At 39.9% G+C, this 18,656-nt stretch overlaps 1 long non-coding RNA gene across 2 annotated transcripts in view; it reads left to right on the top strand.

Moving 5' to 3' along the window:
* LOC142033787 (uncharacterized) overlaps nt 1-18,656 on the top strand; it is a 304,258-nt gene that overhangs the window by 214,277 nt on the left and 71,325 nt on the right. For both annotated transcript variants that reach the window (XR_012651333.1, XR_012651334.1), the window contains exons 3-4: nt 3,981-4,150; nt 7,631-7,681. This is a non-coding gene — a long non-coding RNA (uncharacterized LOC142033787). The remainder of the gene's footprint in view (nt 1-3,980; nt 4,151-7,630; nt 7,682-18,656) is intronic.

Below are 18,656 nucleotides of genomic sequence, written 5' to 3'. Positions count from 1 at the left end.
ATTTGCATTTTTTGTGAGCTCCTGACTCCTTGTTTCTGGAACGGGACAATGAGTTTGCTCTGTAGACCTAGGCTGCCCTCCAAAAGCTGATTCTTTTATGGAAGCGAGACTTCTGTTCTTGCATCATCTGTACTCCCACTAGGATATTCTGACCTACTGTCCAATTCCAATCAAGAATGATGTGGGTAGAATGTAGGAACAACATTCCTAAAAAATTGTATGAAAATAGGTGTGTGAGCACAGGAAAAAGTGCTTTGACAAATGAGGAAGAGGAAGCAGGAAGAGTTGAATCCTTACTAGACATCCGAGAATCTACTCACTCAGGAAGAAGCCCATAGAGAAGCTGCAGCTGCAAGGAAAATTTCAGGTGGCTCTTTTGTCTTCCCAACAGCCAAATCCAATTAGTCACGAGCCATAAAGTTACCGGAAATGAGGTTCATTAGTCTTCCTGTCTAGGGAACTACTTGTTTTTCAGGGATCAGCACTACAAGGACTAACCCCTGGCAGAAGTGAGTGTAGCATTTAGGCTCCTGTCCCCTCTTGGCTGTGCTTAGAGCCTGTTTAAGGCAGATATGCCTGGAAACCACAGACCCAGCAGAGCTGCGTGATGAGATCAGAAGCTCAGCCTTCATAGAAAATAGTTTTTACATGGACCTACAAAGAGTTTTCTGAGATCGCTATCAACTGTTTCACTGAAATCTTCATCTCCTTTGAAGAGAATCAAAGGCCACATCCATGAGGTCATAGGAATTTCATTTGGACGCCACTTAAGGCACGTACTTAATGTCTAAATTAAATTATTTTGATGATCTGTTTCCAATACACCTTAGGTCTGACTGTTTGTTAAAACCCCACCTTTGGATACTTCTGGCAGATTAAGACATAAGTATTGTCATATACAACTTGCATAATGCAATGTTTAGCAGAAACCCCTCATCTCCAACTGACTAAAAACCACCATCCTGAATTTTAAGGCAATGTCAGGCTGTATTTCCCATCTGTAGAATGCATTGCCTTAGAGGAATATTACATTTAGGTTATGCATGCAAACTTGCTGGGAAAGGCTGGAAAATATGCCTGTGTCCCTAATATTATCCAGTAAGTGCAGTCTAATCGCTCTTTGATGCAGTCTCACCTTACAATGCCTTCTTAATTGTTTTAAAATTGGTCTGCTTGCTTTTGAAATGCTCACCAGTGGAGAGGGTTAGCTCCCACCCTAGACCCTGCTCTACTAAATTGCTTAAGCATGTGATGAAGTGCTTTTCTTCATTGGGCTTTTAATGTTCAAATACATAAACACAAGTCTGTTTCCAGAGGCGAATAAAATGTAATGCTATGGCAGGTGATGAAGCTTGTATCTACAGCTCTAAGATGAATATGATACTGTTTAATTCATACTTAAGTCTGAAAGCATTTGGAACGATCGGTACATTAATGAAATGATAATTTCATGCAAAATGTCTGACCATTATTTTTCCTGAAAGAGGCCACAGTATTGGCCACATATCTTTATAGGGCTCTTTAAGAATGAATTATTGGCAACTCTCTTTATGTTTGAATTACATTCCTCTGATCCCAAGTGAAAAACAAGCCTGAAGAATGATTACAATAAGCCATCACTTTCCATAGCAGAATGCAATGTAACTTGTACTGAAAGATGTAACATGCAGAGCCCCTTTCCAATGCACTTTACATACCGATTTCATTAGCAGGTGGAATAGGGCAACTACTCTAAATGAGTGAGGATTTATCCTTTCAATCTCTTCACTATCTGATATTTTGCAACCTCAGTGCAACACTTTAACCTCATGATTCAACTGTAATGGTGTTGTGCATTCCTCAGAGATATGCTTAATCTTTTTACTTAGATAAGTTCTTGGCTTAACATTACAGTATCAGACAAGTTGAACAGAAGGAGAATGCATTTAACCTAAATGGCATATCAGAAGGAGTGTATCTTTGCCCTAATTTTAACCAAAATAGTTAGCACTATTAATCGCTTGTCTGAGATCTAGCTAGCAGAGATTCAAAATATGCCCATGCAGAGCAACACAAGCCTAATTCCACTGTCTAATGAAGCCAGTGATATAATTTCAGCTAAAGGGGGATTGGGTCTATCAAGTACAGTCACCTTTTTTTATTAAAAAAAAAAACAACAAAACATCAAAACCGACCAAACAAACAAACAAAAAAAACCAAAAAAACCCCACTTTTGGGCTTTAATGGAGCAATGACGCATAGACAGGGTCTTACATGTTCAGACGTTAACTACTTCTTCAATCTTTTTCGGTATCTGAATAAGTGGTCTGACTTTCAGAAGTACCAAACCCTCCCAGTTCCCTGCACAAGGGGCACAATTCAAGGCTATTTGTATCACTGCTGTTTTCTTGTGGTGGGATGGCTCTTAAGAATATGCAAATTAGACTAAAGGTCCTGATAGCCTAGCCGGATCCTGTCCCTAAAAATGACCAGGCAGGAATAGAGGAGTATACGAACAAAACACTCACAAAATCATGCTTCTTGCAGAACAGTCTCCTGTCTGTTACCTGTTGTGATCCAACCAGCCTCCACTTACACATCCAGGGAATGGGTATCAGTGAAGGTAGAACGAGTGTTGAATAGGCTTCAGACTCCTTTACTTTTAATCTGGATTACTTCCACAGAAAGGAACCTTTTTTATTCTATTTTGGAAACTTGGTGTTTCAGAGTCTGCACCAAAATGCACTCATTAGAGCATGCATTGAAACCAAAGGGCTGAACACTTCACATGCCTCTTATGGTAATCAGAATTGAAAGCGTGCTGGAAAATTACCCCTCCTCCCCTCATGAACGGCTTTGGAAAAAAAAAAAACCAAAACCCACAACGTTCTTATTATTGGCTGCGTCTTATTTTCCTTAAAAGCAGATTTTGGAAGGAGACATTGCTGTGCTTTTTGTACAAGCTAAGGCTAAATGTAATGATAGTGCAAAAAAAATTTCATTGGCATAAAAATGTTTTGGCAGTGAAGAAAATCAGTCTCAAATGTAGGAATATCATCAAGGGAAAGAATTTACGCATTTAAGGCTGTGTTTAACTACAGATTAAACAGATTAAATTAGTCATTCTGTGCAACAAAAAAGGGAAGGAGGGGATGCTTCATGGGGTGGAAAAATACAGCAGTTTAATAAAATAGTAAGTATCATCAATATTCTGTTGTGATTGAAAGAGTTTGTCCATTGAAACCAGTTACGGTTTTGCTATTGAGTTTACAGGGATGAAGTGCAAGTCCCCCTTGTTTAAAATGAAGGTGGAAGGAGGGTGGGTGAAAAGGAAGAGCAGCAAATAGGGTAAATGCCTGAATCTGCAGGCATATTTTGCCTGCTCATGATTTCCATCAGGGGAAGGTTCTTTGAGAACCTTTTTTGAAAAATAATTATGAAAAGACAGAGCATTGGGCAGAATTGTTACAGTGAATCAGCTACTGCTTGGAAACTAGGAGTGAGATGGAACACCCAGCTCAGGCGCTGAATTGGGTTTGGTCTTCTAGTTCCAGCTGCCATTCTCCTGCTCTTGCCTCCTGCATTCATGTACGTAGTATTGACCTTGTAGGAAGGTGCATGTAGCATATTGTCTGTAGGAATACTACGTACTCATGAAGCAGTTTGGGGAGATTGAATCAAGGTTTTGGAGATTGTAAAAACAGTAAAAAATCCTGCACGTTGTCTGCGAAAGCTCTGTGGTAGTAGTTTGGTGGGACCTCAGTTCTTCGGAGCCAGTGAACTTTTCAGGAGAGATGGAACTGAAAAACTACCTTTCTGACATAGATCCTTCTGACATCCGTCCTTCTCCCCTTGCATCCTTTAAATTTTCTCTGTGTTTAGCTCCCTTCTCCTTTCCTCCCTCTTTTTTCTTTCCTTTCCCCCTGCTGTAAACTCTGTTTCCCATTAACTTTTCATTGCAGGACTAGGAAAATGGAAGCTTTCCTTTTGTTTTCTCCTAGGAGAAAGCCTTCAACAGAAATCAATATTATTCCTGCAGAGAGGAGCCCATAGCAATGCAGTGTTCCAGCGCTAACTGAATAGACAGGGTGCAACAAGGGAATCCACATAGCTCTGCGTGAACACTGCTCACCTGCCTGCATGACTGACTCCGACTGGGTCACCTGCAGAGGTAAAACACTAGGAATTATTTCTCAAAGTCTACATTAATTCTCAGCCCTTCTCAGGCTTACATCAGAACAATAGACATACCAATATTTATATTAATATATTTATAAGGAAATAAGGAATTGCTCCTTAACACAATTGCTCCTTAATTGTTCCTTAAAGCATTCTTAGTGCAAAGGTCAAAAGTGAATGGTGGTACAAATCTAGAGATGGTTTGCTTAACCTATATAGTTATCCTATAATTAAGACTATAAAATTTAAGAATTTTAGCTTTTGCATTTGGTAGCTATTATTCATATTACTTTTACTGACCATCTCAATAGAGTACTGCCCCTGGCTACATTTTGTAAATACACCTCACTGGACTAGGTGCTCAGCTAAGTACAAATCAGGACAGCTCTACTGGTATCAGTAAAGTACTGATGATTTATACTAGCCTGAGGGTCTGGCCTCTAATAAGTCAGGGAGGATATGAAAGCTAGCTTGTATCTGAAAATGGAGAGCAAGTAATTTAAAAACTAAAGATACTTTAACCAAATCCTGGAACTATGCCTAAAATAATAATTTCCATCCTGTGTTTGAACTTACACATTCATGAGTTACTTTGTGTTACTCAAAGCTTTACTTACATTCATTGCTGTGAGAACCCCTCCTATAATACACACTACAAGCGGCTTAGATCACAATCACATCAAAGTAGGTTAGACTTCAGAGACGATAGACAAGAGGATAATTTGCACTTACATAATTTCTTTCATCCAAGGAGTTCAAAAAGCCTGTATTCATTAGGTCTAAACACCACTCCTTATGGACAGGTAAGTGTAAGTACCAAACCCACTTTACGCACAGATAAATTAAAAGGTAGAACAAAATAGAGACAGCAAAATGCAATATCAGACTGACAGGAGGCACCCCAGCTGCCCAAACCATTAACTTTCATTAACCATTAAGGTCTGTCCTGTGTCCCAGCCCAAATGACTACTCTTGAGGTACAAAAGCATGCTCCTGACATGTCACTGACACTATTTAGGCCCTCCCACAGGGAATGCTGTGGACAAACCGTTTAATCCAAAAGTGAAGTGTTGGTTTGGGGGTAAGTTATTTGTCAAATTGTCCTTGCACTGTTCTGCACATGGGCCAGGCAAATACCAAACAGATAAAAGCAGGCACCAAACAGTTGTAAGATAAATAGCTGTCTTTGACAGAAAGATGAACACTACAATATTACGCTAGATCATTACCAAAGCCCTAAAGGACGACCTTTGGGCCAAAAGGTCTGTGTATCTCTGACCTCACCAGAGCACATGAATTTGGGGATGGTTTGTTATGCATGGCTGGACTAGAACAGCCTGCATTCCACACATGTTTTTTCAGGACAAAAAACAGAAGGAACACCTCAGTCCATTATTTTAATAGGTATAGGATCATGTCTCTGCTGAGCAACACACGAACTCACAAACTAAAAATAAGTGCCTGAACATAAGAGCAGAAGGCAGATTTTATACTAATTTATAGCACTCAGAACAGCAGGGTCCCTAAGCCCATCAGAGGAGAAAGGTTAGAGTGGTAAAAACAGTCAGAGAAAGCATTAGCAGTTAAATCTTTGGGACAGTTTCTGTAAAGAAGCTCAGCAAGATACTTCTTACCTAAACTCTGTAACTGGAAGGGCTCAGGAAACTAGGGAGAGGTTACAGAGCCTTTCACCTCAAGGTCAATGATTGCATCTGGCTTCAAGGTAAACACTAAACACACCATTACCTCTGACAGCTGCTGGTAGTTCTTTGTTAAATAATCTAGAGTAGGTGTCAACTTTCTGATAAATAAACATCTAGGTAAACAGCTATTTAATATTGTTAACCCCTCTAGGCAGAATAGAATCATAGAATCATTTAGGTTCAAAAAGACCATTAGGACCATCAAGTCTAACCGTAAACCTAACACTTTCAAGTCCACCACTAAACCATGTCCCTAAGCACCACGGCTACATGTCTTTTAAATACCTCCAGGGCTGGTGACTCAACCACTTCCCTGGACAGTCTGTTCCAGTGCTTGATAACCCTTTCAGTGAAGAATTTTTTCCTAATATACAATCTAAACCTCCCCTGGCACAACTTGATGCCATTTCCTCTGTTTGCTTCTCACTTTCTGGAAATCAGCCTTGGTCTAATAGTACAGAGGGAGGTTGCCCCATCACTGCAACTATCCAAACTCTTTGGGCTTCCAGCAAAGACTTGGATTTCCACGGTGCCTTACCTTAATGTGGAATTCTGTTCCAAAAGTTTGCATGTTGCAGGGGAAAGCAGATTGCTCTCCTCAGCAGGTGAAAATATTTTTCAGGACCTCTTTAAATGAGAGTAGTTGAAAATCAGAAAATAGGGACACCCACTTTAAATTTGCAGGAAAGAAGGATCTTTTCTATCTCAGGTTTTCCTGAACAACTTTCACAGTAAAAGGCTCAGGACTGCTGGTAGCAATCTTCTGTATCCAAATTTTCCATATGGGAAATTTCTTGAAAAATTAAGTTATGCTTATTGAACGAGAGGTTATTTATTTTTCAGTTAAATTGACAGTATCAAAGGATAATGAAGTTCTGAAAAATGCGATATCTGCCCTAGCAAGTTCTGCAAAACGGAACAGAAGTAGAATAAAATGTGAAGTCATTTCTGTTTCTGTGTATACTTGTATAAATAGGGAGTGATCACACTTTTATGTCAGTGCAGTTTCATCAACACAGAATCAAGCAGAGGTAAAATTAGGTCCAAAGAACCAATTGTTTTTTCTCCTTCTGGCTTACATTCGAGCTGACATGGAAGTCATTGCTTTATCTCTGAACTGACACTACCATGAATGAAAACAGAATCAGAACTGCAGTCTGTACTCACTTACACTGGCATCCATGCAGTCAGGTTAGTTGGAATTTATTTTCAGAGCTGAACTTGGCCAGATTTTAAGATGGCATAAATCAGTGCACCTCTGTGCTGTGTCTCCAGCTGAGGACCTGCTCCATACAGTTTAAATTAGCCAAGATAGGATACCTAAAGTGTTTGCTAAAAGGGGTAGAAATCTGTTCAGAACTGGAAAAAACCACATTGTACAAATGACTGAAAACCCCACGTAGCTTAAAGAGAGTTGATCACTAGTTTATATGTAAATCTATGTACTTGTAAAATGTCAAGAAAACTTAATGTACTCTCTCTTTTTTTCATAATTCAGTTTCAAAGTGCTGTCATGACTTTCACTCAGTGTAAATGCCTTTCTCCACCAAAGCTGCAAGTTTTGTGTTAAACAATATTCAAATTAGATGCAAGAGTTGAAATAATATTGTAAGGTAATGGTTATTTTATCCACATTTTATCTCCTAGCTATAAATTTTATACATTAGATTATACAACTCCCAATAGATCTTGGTATAAGAGACCTCAATAAATCTCAAACCATTCAATACAGAGGAAATTTATTTGTTATTTGTGTCATGTTTTATTAGTGCCCTGCAGTTCAATCCTGACACTGGAGAGATCGCTCCCCTTGCCAACAAGTAAGAAAAAAAATCTTTACAGATTTAATTTATGGTAACAATATATTTATTATTTTTATACTATGCATCTTAATTCACAGATTCAGGTATTCCAGCATATTTGTCTGAACATACCTCTCCAAATTCTGTGACACAGTTATATTTTATGCCACTGATATAGGCTTCATAAATCAACAGCATTTAAGTCGAGTATGCATGGAAAAAATAGCATGTAAAAGAGGATTTTATTTTCCCACATTGGAAGTAAAAGCCACACAGTAACGAGATGAATGGATAAATAGATAGAAATTCCCTTTACTTTTCAATCTCTGGATACCGCATCTGTGTCGTACATTGTGCCAAACGCTACTACTGTTTCTGCTGCTGTTGTGTCTCAAAATTGCTTTGTAATTCATGAGCTATGCAGTCATCTCTAGCTCTTGGAATAAAAAGGTAGATTCAGTCTCTTGATATATATAATGGATATAAGAGTATTCATTTTCTTATTCTCGCTCTATAATGGATGAATGGAAAAGAAATCTGGCTTCTAGCTTGTGAAAGAAGCCATATTTCACCATTATCATGTAAACAGAAGACTAAAGAGTAGGGCTGGGAAGACATAGGCGTGAAATACATTTCCAGGTTTGAAAAGGGGATCTGGGGGAAGACCCAAACAGTTCTTACAGTCTTTTTAACCAATAGGGTGGTGATATGTAAGTAAATTTGTGTCAACAATGGGAAAACAGGTAAAACCAGGTCAGCAGTTAGTCCTACCCACCCTTCCCGCCCCTCCGCTCAGCCCCATGGTCCTAAGGCCAATTACTCCACTTAGTGTGCCTGAATTTCCAAAAGTCTCCCACACAGGGATCTCATCCCCATCACAAGAGGATGCGTTGCCAGTTTCATGCAGTATTCCCCCAAGGAACTGCTGTCATCGTAATGAGACTTTCAGGTTCCTTCTAAACTGTATGCACCGCCGGTTCTTTCTCTTCTCCACTGCTCCCCATAAAGGAAAACCATCGTCTGAATTCATGGTTAGCAATCGCCAACAACAGAGGTCTAATCCACCTCCAGCTCTGACTTTCTTCGTGTCTTTGGGCAAGGCCCCTCACCTCACAGTGAGATGGAGATGATAACCCTGAGCTCAACTTTTAGCAGAATACTCTTGCTTTCTGGAGAGGAAATCCTGATGACTGCCCCGTGTTGTTACCAGGCTAACTAGGTTGGGTGGTCAGAAGATCAGTGTGTTTCTCATTATGTCAAATTTACAGGGAGTATTGTATCCAGCTGCAAAACTTTCTTCAAGAACAGCTTTCTATTTTGACTACTCTAAATTTGGAACGATGTAAATTATGCTGAAATGTCATTATTTCTAAGAATGAGTTTTGAAGATGTTTTTACAAATCAGAAACTTGAAGTTTTACTTTGCAATGACTTTTCATTTTTTGAAATGTGCTTTGAAAATGTATGTCGAAAATGAAACTGTTGAGTCAACATCAGATCAAAAAGTTTTCAAAATTGCAGTTGAAGGGAAAAAAATAAGGTAAATACTAACATTTTGTCCCCATTTAAAAAAAATAAAAATAAAAAATCTGATCCCAGGTCAGAAAATCTTGTTTTCAAACACTCCTTACAAATACCCATTTTCTCCCATCTTGGTTCTCTCTGTATCTCTTAGGTATTTATATGTTAAGGATGTTGTGTTTGTCTCACTGTTAAAGAATTCTAAAACCCCAGGAGAACAGAGCATGCTACGAATGTAATGTCACACAGCGTGTGACAACACTTTCAGTGAAACTCCATCTATCCTTGGGAGAAAACCATCCGGCCAAAAGTTATTTGCAAACCTCCATGCATAAGGCCAAATGCTGAGAGGTGCTGAGCCTGCTGCCAGCACTTGTGGTGGCGGCCACCAAAGTCACTGTGCCCGGTACCGCCGTACCTCCAGGCCTGGGCCTGAGCTTAGATCTGGAGATAAATTCTGTCCACATATCTTTAGTGCAGTGTAGGTGAAACTTAATCTCTTCATCTCATTCCATCAGCAGCGCTGAAAATAACCTAAAACAAAGTCTGAGCTCTAACACGGGAAAATAGCCTTTCCAGTCAGATTGGACTGGCTGGTCCTTTCAGTTACTCGGCCTGAATCATAAAAAATACACAGTGACAGGCGATATATCTGCTCTGAATACTTTTCCCCTTGTAGTTCTAATAGCAGCTTTTCGGTTTTGTTGTTTTTTCTGTTCATATGTGATTATTTTCTCTGTTTCCTTTTCATGTTTGCGTTTGAAATAGAACTCTGAAAAACTTGTTTCAGCTCATATTTATAACTCTGTTTTTCTTTTATCCTACAAGCTTCACATATTGTTTAAGGTCAAACACCAAAAACAACATTGTGAGTCTGTTAAACTTGTCGCTCCATTTCCAAGGGTGGTGTTTGACCTCCAAGAGCCTCCTTTGTACCTGTATCAACAAGCTTTGTTATCAAAACAGTACCACCAACCTCCAGCCCGAAAAAAACGCTGACAGTCCAGGGACAGGAGAGAATTTTGTCTTGATTCTTGCTGTAAATTCTGCGGGGCCCAAAGGCATTTTGCGTAAAAATTTTCCGCCCTTCTTTCCTGCAAAGCTGTGGGGAATTGGGACTGGTCCCTCAGTCCTGGGAGCCCAGGAGAGGAGGAAGGAACATGCTGTTTTGCAGAGTGTGAAGGCTCCTGTTTTCTGCCAGGCTGCTCCATCTCATCTGTGTTGTGGTTTCCAGCAGCTCTCCCCATATAGCTCAATGTTCTCCTTGCATTTCTCCCCATGCTACCGTGACCTTGCTTTTTTCTTTTGTAACATCTTGCACACAGTTTATTTGTTCCCCGTTTCCTTTGTTTCTTTCAGCCATTTTTTCTTCTTTGCCTGAATCCTTTTCAGATAGTTTAAAAGACTCCCATGTTTTCTTTGTTCTCCCTCCACTGTCCTCTTTTCCGAGGCCCCGTTTCAAAGACCAGTCTTGTTCGTGACAGCACTTCTGCATCTACGTAAGTCCCATGAAGCCAGGTGAGCACGTGGCTATGTACTGTATCAGGGTCTTAATCTCTCCCTCTCCTTGGCTTTTCCTTTCTTCATGTTTCTTGACGTTCGTCATGTGAACAGTCCTTCTAAGGGAAAAACTTTTTTACAGTTTGGGCTGACAGATTTTTACATTACTTTTTTGTTCTGTTAGAGTAGAAAGAAAAATTAAACATCAGGTAGTGGGGGCTTGAGAGCGTCTTGTTTCCACCTGAGGTAGTTACTTTTCTGAAAAGTGGAAGGATCTGGTCAGAAAGCAAAGCTGTCTGCTGTGCTCCTGGTGAGACACAGACAAATTCTGAAAGCACAGATAACTACGTACGGAGCATTTTAATTCTTGGGTCAGTAGTTCAAATCCATCCAGCTTGCCAATTGCAAAACCTCATTAGTGTCTGATGGCCACTTAGGACTTACTTGAAATTAGTGAGAGTGAGTGGGGGAGGGAGGGAGGGGAAGTAAAAGAGCAGGGGATCATCTTCTATCCCTTCACATACAACACCTTCCCCTACAACCGAGAGAGCCTGCATCCTCGTCAACAACCTCAGCTAAGGAAGCAAAAATACAGGGACTGAACTGCACACCGAGCTCCTACTCCCCTGCACAGGCGGGCTGTCGAGGCAGCGCTCAAACACCCTGACGAGGCCCCAAGGACCAGCTTTCCTTGGCACAGGCTGGTTGAATTCTGGTGGGCTTCAGACTGCAGCACTGTCAACGTGCCACGTTTTTAAACACATTTTAAAACATCCTTTGATGTTTTATCTGTCTCATCAGCACAATTAGCTCCTGGATGCTCTCTGTACAACAAAGGAAATTAATTAGGAAGAGTCAGATGCTGTGATACAGAGCGGTGTTTGGGAGACTGCAGTGTCTCGTGTGGGTTTTGATGTTGCAGCAGCTGAGCTAGAGACTGTTGTCATGTGTGACAGGGTATAGCAGGACAGAAAGATTTTACTGAAAGGGAGAAAGTCACCTTATAAAAGCTCTGCATTTCTACCCTGCTAAGTGTTGTTTTTCTATGAGTTGAGACATAAAGGGTATGCGTGTGGGGAAAGCAGCCACCCTGAGACTCTCTCATGAATACCACAGTGCATGAAGAACAAGGAAGAGATCATACCTGTGTATTTTCAGTTCCTAGATGCACCCTGGCTGGAAATCAAAGCGGAGTAGCTCTGCTCTTGCTTCCCCTGTCGCATTTCTACATGGATTTTCCCTGTAAGGTGCTGAGATGCTAAACTTTGATCATAATCATCTGACTTTGAAACTGACAGATATCAAGAGCCATTTCTTTTCTGTGATGTATGCAATCTACTGACATGAAAAGAATGTATTTAATGTGATTGAGAGAAACAGGAGTTTGATCCCAAGAATTTGAAGTCAGGGCTCCTGTTTGTAAAACTTGAAGTAGAACAGTATTTTCCACATGCCTGACAGATAATTGGAGAATTTCTTTCTCTTTTTCAATTTTGTTTTGTTTTGTTCTTAGGGTTGGGGCTTTTTTTTGGTGAATCCCCCAGATTGGTGCAGGCTTCCTTTGTGGATCCCCCAAATGGGTGCAGGCAGGTTGAAGCTTAACTGTTCATAAGCCTTCTCAGTAATACCAACCAGACAGAGTATTGTGAGTTTTTGCAAATCGCTGTCTGTACAATTGTGAAAACATTTGCAAATGTAGACACTTGACAGAGACCCTCACGGAATGCAGACACTGTCCCACGACGTGAGAAATAGGTTATCATGCCTGGAAGAAAGCTTTGGGTAATGGATTTTCTTGGCTGTATCTAATGCTGCCGATTCCAGGCAGACTGGAAAGGTGGATGGCATCCTGGCCCTCTGGGAAGCTCCGCAATCGCTCCAGTTGTTGAAGATCACACCTTTTTCAGTTGCAGGATTGGTCTGACTGATGACTGCTGAGCCCTAAATGGTATTGGAGGAAGCTAGCCCATAGCCTTAAATCTCTGCCAGTCGCTCTTGGGGAACTGATCAGACCTAAAATCTTAAGCCCGGAGCACGGGGGACCAAACCAGGTTGTACCTCTGCTCTGGCAGCAACTGAGGGAACAAGACTGTTGGGGGAACTGTGGATGACAGGGACATTGCTTGGAGAATCTGTACTCCTGCATTGCACCCTGACAGGCAAGAAACAGGAGTCTGACTGACAGCAGACGAGACAGACACAACTACAGCTTCACAGGGAACAGTTTGTTCTGGGAAATGGAAGTCAGGTGACAAAGTATGACGTAATTCCAAAAAGTGTCATGGTTGGAGAAAGCTTTTCTGTAGCAGAGGTTGCTCCTCTAAATATTATCAATAACTTCAAAGGAAAGGCAGCCAAATACAATAAAGGCAGGCAGCTAATAATGTTCATAATACAATTGTCAAAAGTTTTCTCAAGTATTGAAGGAGCCCTTTTAATGCATAACCAAATTACCTGTTGAATGGATGTGGGCTGCAAACTAATTTTCTCCCATGAGAGTCAGAATATTTTAAACCCGCTATACTCCAGTGGTATTTGCATGTGGAACATTTCTCTGTTCTCTTTTTGAGCAGGAGGAAAAAATTGCCGAACACTGAAACTTTGGAAGTTAAGATAAAGGGGGGAAATACACGAAGGGCTGAAAGATTTATCAACTTGTGTGTTGCATCATTCTCCCTAAGAAGCATAGGCAAAAGTGAAATGAAGGGAAAAAAGAGCTGTGAACCATGATGAAGATGATTAAAGAGGGTACAGAGCAGCTGTCAAAGCAAATATCAAGCAACATTAATAACTTCATAGCATATCAGAAGGCTGTCTCAAACCTTCCCAAGAAAACAAGAGCTTTTGTTGCTGCAAAGGGTAAATGGAACTAATCCTCAGGTGCAGGCACTAGTCTTTGCCTGTCAGAGATACTCCAGTGTCAGTCTGGAGCAGAACAAAAGATTTTAGTGGGGTTAATGTGACTACAAGCTACCAACTGAGAAAAAAAAAAAATTGGTTCCTGGATTTCAAAAACCTACAGCTACATGGGAAAAACCCTTCAGTGGGGCACTCACACCTTCAGAGAAAGCAAAAATGCATTTTCTTAATGCCCTTTATTCTGTATAGAGGAGAGGAATTTTTCTGTGTACAGAAAAGAAAAACAATGAGTGTTTGCTGCAAAGAGCTCATTTTTTAGTCAAACGGTTGACATTTTTCTTTCCCTAAAAGCGTAGCAAACTTTCATCTCATGCAAATTCATGAAAAATTATGCTTTGGGCCACAGAGTGGAATTTTGCCCATCTTTGCCTTCAGTCTAAGCAAATAGCTCTTCTCGGAGCCACAGAGAGGAGCTTGTCAGAGATCTGTCGGCATGGCTGGAACTCCCTAGCCAGTACTTTAGGAAAATTTTCTTTCAATCAGATTTGCTATGTCCAAATGATTGCTGCACGTGGGTTAAGAAAACATTCAACATCAGACATGAGCAAGTGAGTAAAATCATTGCCTTACAGGAATTGAGCAAATTGTCTTAAGCATTTTGGTGCCAGCGTGGTGTAATCAGTTTATAAATGGGCATAAAAGACACTCCTGCAAGCTCTTATGTTCTACATCTACAGCCAGTAACCAACAGAACCAAATGCTACTCTGAGGTGTGTCAGATTCTTTATCGTACACAGCCTGAGTTTCTTACAGGTTGTAAAGTCTCCCAGGAGGATATGGTTTGATATCGAATGTGGTATGAAACCATAATCCTTCATGCTTCTGCAGCACCCATTAGAAAGGGTTACACTGGGTCTGAATAGCTCCCCAGAATATTAAAAGATAAACTGCAAGGAAGTTATTACTGACTGTAGTGATGCCGGTTTTTAATCTCCTTTTCAAAGTAGAGAAATTTCCTCTGACTCAGATCTAGCTGGAATTATTCCAGGTTTGTCCCCACTTGAGATGAACAAGTGCATCTGTTCACTTGTTTAAATGTCCCCCTCCTTTGACCTGGCCCTTTCTCCTTCACCTCTTTTAAAACAAAGTGGGTGACGTAGGAATGCTTGAAGCTGACATGAGCAAACATTTCTGTATGGGTACTTTTATCATGTTCCACAAAGCTAGGAAAAGTAGAATTCTGTCATTTTCTCCTGGAGAACACAATCTACCTTCCTACCCTCCAGTCCCAATTATGTCTTTCAGATCATAGCTCTGCTATTCTGTTCTTCTTGCCTCTGCCTCTTGTGTAAAATCTGTTTAAGAGCTAAGCATTCATTTCACACTGAAAGCTGTTTCTTTGGTTTTCAATGCAGATATAAAGACAGGAGGGAAATGCATGCTTGTGGAGAGCTCTGAGATATTATTACTCCACTATGGGATATAATCTATATTTCTAAAAGCCAGGTTCCTATTTCTTCCAGTGTGCTTCCCCTTCACTTGAACTGACCAGTGAGCGTATTGATGTAATGATCAAATGCAAGTCTCTTGCTTGCTTTCTGTATTTCTTTCATTAAAGATGTCATTCTAAAACAAAGAAAAACAATTTTTTATTTTTTTTTAAAACATACTACATGACTCTCTCCTCTATCAAATTGTGTTAAAATTTGTGGGAGTGCCCACTAAAACCAGACAAATTTGAATTATCTGCTAGTACCAAATGAGCCTATATAGCTTGTTCTGGCCTTGCAGAAAGGAAGTTTTACTGTTTCTCGGCATGCATCTGCTTTGAGGAATTCACCCTCTTCTGTATCCGTGTATAATGATTACTTAGACATAATAAGGATGGTGAAAGGGGAGGATGTTCTTCATTAGAACAAAAAGCTGGTAATAGCAGAGAAAAATGACTATCTGAGATAAAAGCCTGGCAACATGAAAGATCAGATGGGTTACTCACATGTAATTACTCTCTTGAGTCCATATGGTCATGGTGTATTATATTATTCCCACTCATCATGCTAGTGGCATTTTTTGGTGTCTTTCCTGTTATTAACTATATCTGCTTCATTAATCAGAAGACTCGATACTTTACTTGTCGAATTAATATTTCTAGTGTCCTAAATACCTTATTCTGCATTTTCAGACAGCCCAGCCTCTCGCTAGCTGCAATGGGAATAAGGAGTTAAGGAGTAAAGGAGCCCAAAGGACTTTTTGTAAGTGATACAGAATTTTCACTTGATGGAAGAGCATGGGTTCCCCTGCAAATGAGATCTGGGAACCTATTGTAAAGTCTCCAAATAGGACTTGCACTGCTTTGTCCCAAAGGGACTTTCAGAAATGTTATGCTAATGGTACTTATTTAGAAGTGTTTTAGCAGTTCAGTCCTGTTAACTCCTGTGCCCTTTAGGCTCCCAAGAACTTCTATCATGTTTGAAAATGGGACGTGACATTCTGAGTCTTTTAGGGAAAAGCAGTTTGTGTCCATAAGCCAGGTGGAGTTTCTTTTCCTAACTGGAATCAGGCAATTAGAAATTGCTTTCTTGCTTCAGGTGTGTGTGCGTGCATGTGTGTGTGGGGGAAGTCAGAGCTTTCATGTACAATCAACGTCTTTCTCAGAAATGAAAGTATTTTTTAACCTTCTTTTTAATAGTATAACAAAGTACTTGATTATGTTGGTTTTGAGGGGTCTTGGCATTCTTTCATGCCAGTTTGGCTTTGCCACATGGAAATTTCTCCGTAGTTTATATGTGAGATACTGCAGTATAATCAACTCCTGAAGCTTCCAGTATGATTTGAAAAGGTTTTGGAAAAAAGAAATAATAGAAGAGCTTCAGGAACACTTCAATAATTTGCAGGGTCATACAAGAATCCATCAACCACTTAGCTTATAAAATAGAACTTCTCAGCCAATATGTCTTTTTCTTAAAACAGCTGAGTATTGGCAATGTCAATAAACTGTGCAGGCTGTCTAGTCATGTTGCTTCCTTTTATTTATCCATCAAGAAAACATGTTACATAGACAAGAGAGCTCTGAAGGGACAATACATACATGCATGTATCTAGTGCACATTTCTCTGAGTATATGTGCACACATCTGCTGATTCCCTCCCAGAAAGCTGCCAGAAATTGGTTAGAAGCTTTTCATTGGCATTTGTTTGAATTTTGGCCACCTGAATGTGGTCTTCATTTCATATGCAGTCTAGATATTTTCAGTGGTTTAAAGAATGGAAAGGAAAATTTCTCAAGGCGGTGATAAAGCTTTCTAAACTTTTTATCATCACAGAAAATGCTTCTCATTCTTTCTGCTAAGAGCACTCCTCTGGGTGGAATCCCTGCTCCCCACCAACCAAGTGCAGTAGCTAACTGTGGTCTTGAGACCATGTGGAAAAGTACCTGTCTACGGAACTTTAAGAGAAAGAAATCCTACTGTGCTTGGCATTCTTTGCCTATCCCAAGGCTCCTGTACTCTTGTGTGTGTTTTGTGCTTTATGCAAGTGCTGTAAAGACACCACTGAAAACAGTCGTTTGGGAGCTTGGCCACAGACTCCAGTGGGAGTCAGAGCAGGCACTTGCCCAGAACACAAAGTGCAGAGAAAATATCCTATTTTGTAAGAAAAAGAAGCAGCAAATGCAAATTCCTTAATTGCTATTCAGACTAGAGGGGGGAAGAGTATTATTCACACTGTCAGCCAGCTTTAGAATAATTAACACAAACAAAAGTTTGGGGATCAGGAAAAATGCATATAGTTCTCTTGTTTTGGAAGGGATTACTCCTGAACGTGCTGCTAATCTGACTAATACATTTATGCTACACTTTGGGGGTAAAGGGGATTAGGTGGAAGGAATTAAAGAGATTTGATATGGATACCATATTTGGTAGAACTTCTAATGAGATTACTTAAAAAAAAAAAAGCTGCCTTATGCATAGGCTTGACTATGTCCAGAGACTTTATGAGATCATGTATTCTGTCTCCAGTAGGGTAAATGGTGCCAATTCAGAACTGTGGGAATAAAATTCATTGGACTCTGATTAAATCAAGGATTGTAGCAGTACCCAAATTGGCACTTAGAATTTCATGTCTCTCATAGGTCATAAGGAAACGCTGTGGAAACAGAATAGGGAGTCAGTTCTGTACCAATGATGATGCATATTTATTTTCCACCAAAGTAAATTTCATGGATGAAGTTTTATTTTCGTATTTCTTAAAAAGGAGATTTTATGGAGGTATTTTTTTCAAATTAACTTGGAGTTGAATCGATGGTCTATCCCTTCTGTTCATATGATTTCAGATGCCTAAAGCCACAGGATATGAGGTGGGTTATTAGATATGCCTTTCCAAAGAGGAAATGGTAAGACAAAAATGGCCTGCCTGAAGTTACAGTTTATAGATTAGAAAAAGGCACAAACAATTAAAAGACGGAGACAGTTAGGGCAAATTACTTGCAATCAAGCTGCAGCTAAATGAGCTTCTTGATGAGGAAACCAAATTTATGTTGTTTAGAACCACAAAGAAATGTTCCCAAAACAAACAAAAAAAGTTGAAGGTGAGTGAAGTGTTAGCACAGTTGGATACAGATGTGTTGATAAGAGAAGTTATGGGTGCAATTAAAGTTCTGGTCTTGGATCACAAAAAAAATAATAGTAACTACAGAGAGCTTTCCTGTCAAATCCAGCGAGAAAAAACCTTAACAGCTATAGGATGGTATGGGGTTTTTCCCCCTTGTTTTCATGTGTGGCCAGCAACCTCAATAATCAGTTTTGACTCAAACCAAGCACAATGTGGCAGTTCAAATCAAAACATATGTTCTCCAAAAAAATCATGTATTTAAAGAGAAGGGTGAGCACTAGGGACAGGGGTGAATACATTTACCACTACAATTAAACATTTTGTTCTCTCCTTTTATAAAAATATGAATTACCTCTTTGGCAGCTCTTTGAAAAGATCTTTGAAAAGTTATGTATATTCAGCAATGAAGACAGAAAGTCACACAAAAGCCCTGAAGACATGTGAAGGTTTCAGTGTGAAGCATCACCTTTTTCTCTTTGTTGCTCTATATACATTTTGCATTCAAT

This window comes from Buteo buteo, chromosome 8 (assembly GCF_964188355.1).
Source record: "Buteo buteo chromosome 8, bButBut1.hap1.1, whole genome shotgun sequence".
Classification (NCBI taxonomy): domain Eukaryota; kingdom Metazoa; phylum Chordata; class Aves; order Accipitriformes; family Accipitridae; genus Buteo; species Buteo buteo.
This window is presented reverse-complemented; position numbering and strand designations above follow the sequence as displayed.